This window comes from Montipora foliosa, chromosome 1 (assembly GCF_036669935.1).
Source record: "Montipora foliosa isolate CH-2021 chromosome 1, ASM3666993v2, whole genome shotgun sequence".
Lineage (NCBI taxonomy): Eukaryota > Metazoa > Cnidaria > Anthozoa > Scleractinia > Acroporidae > Montipora > Montipora foliosa.
In genome coordinates, this window is record NC_090869.1 from 56868313 (window position 1) to 56870070 (window position 1758).

The following is a 1758-nucleotide window of genomic DNA, read 5'->3' on the forward strand; positions in this document are numbered from 1 at the left end:
TCAATTAGATTAAATTTATAGTTAATACTTAATTTCACTTAATTTAGTCAAAGTGCAAATTACTTGATCCCGAATAAGATAGTAAACAGCACCAAACGACATTAAAGATTAATATATTTTTATTTTTTTTCTTCCAATGATAATGAAAAGACTCAAAGAATCTAGATCCTACGCTCGCTTGCATGTACGTGTGAAGTAAATATAAACGCTCATAGCTGAGGAATTGACGCACCAGTAAGAATGTCACGCTGTGGCACGATTGCTGCAATTCCTAACGTTTGGAACTGATAGTTAGCTATTCAATAACAATTTAAAAATTGTGCATTCTTACTGTATCTTATTGTTTATGTACACAAGTAACATACTAGAGCATGTGCACTATGCGCGAGCCTGTACAGGGGAGGCTCCTACGTTATGTTTCAGCGTAGATTGAAACTCACCTCTGCATTCTTCGATAATCCTGAATTTATATGAGGAGGCTTATCATCATTTCCCGAAATTACGCTTCGTAAAACAGAGCACAGAAGAAGGACTAAAAACCACGCAGTTCGAAACATTGCATGAAACTAAATAGGTCAAAGGTCGACTAGAACGAGACTGGAACGAGACAGTGACCCGACAAATATTTTATTTGAAACTTCGTAAGAATAAAAAGAAATGACAGAATTGCAGCATATCAACAAAGAACAAAAAAACAATCCACAGTCCATGTTTAATTACCACCATTATCTAATTCTTTGGGGATCATTTCAGGGTCGACAAGAAGAAAAGTGGGGATCATTTCGGGGTCGATTTAGGGATCATTTCAGGGTTGGGGTTCATTTCGCGGGGGCTGTACAGCACTCAAGAAGTAGGGAAAAACACTCGACTGCGTCTCGTGTTTTCCTCTACACTTCTTTCGTGCTCTACCGCTTCCTGCGTGTTTTACAACAGGACAGAGCACAGTCGAGGCTTCTTTATTTGTTAAATATAAAAGGATAAAAAAAGCATAAGAAGCAATGCATTAATTCTTTAACTAATGTTCATCCACTTTTTCCAATTATATTTAAATTTGTTAAAATTAATGTCATTTCCAAAAAGGTGGTGGGTTAAGTTGTTCCATTTCTTAAAGTGCACCTAGCCCCCCAAATTTTTTTCCCTAAAATAAATCCACTTGTTATTTGAAGCATTTAGGTGAAGAAATTCTTGAATTTGGTTGAATCCTCGTCTATTAAAGACGTTAGCACGAAAATCTTTACATGTAACACTGACATATTTATGATGAGCTGAATAACAAGCTACTCAGGTCGAAAATGTGAAAGAAATTGACGAGTCACCTGATGCAGCGCCAACTTCAGCACCATAATATTGAAAAATGGGCTTTCCTAAGTTGAAATTGCTTCCATTGTTGATGCTGTAAAATTATTGCAAAGGAATCTCGGTAGACGAAGATAGTGTCTTTACCGTTTTTGTCAGTTTTGAATAGGTGTATCAAACTAATACTTTCAACAGAAAACATGATTCCTAATGAAGAAAATGATGTACGATGTGACTTGACACTAATTGCGTGCGCAGTGAAGATGCGCAATAACAATTGGCGCGAACGTCTTTAAAAGAGGTGTGTTATAGCCCAAACTTGATTTTCTTCTGTTATAAATCACTGAGAATCTAGAAAAAATTGGTCACATTGACCGAGCAGGAGTATTACTTGGTATAAGTTTGATTTTGCTGTTCGGACGTTTCAAGCTTTAGCCCTCCGTCAGAGCGATCGATACCCTA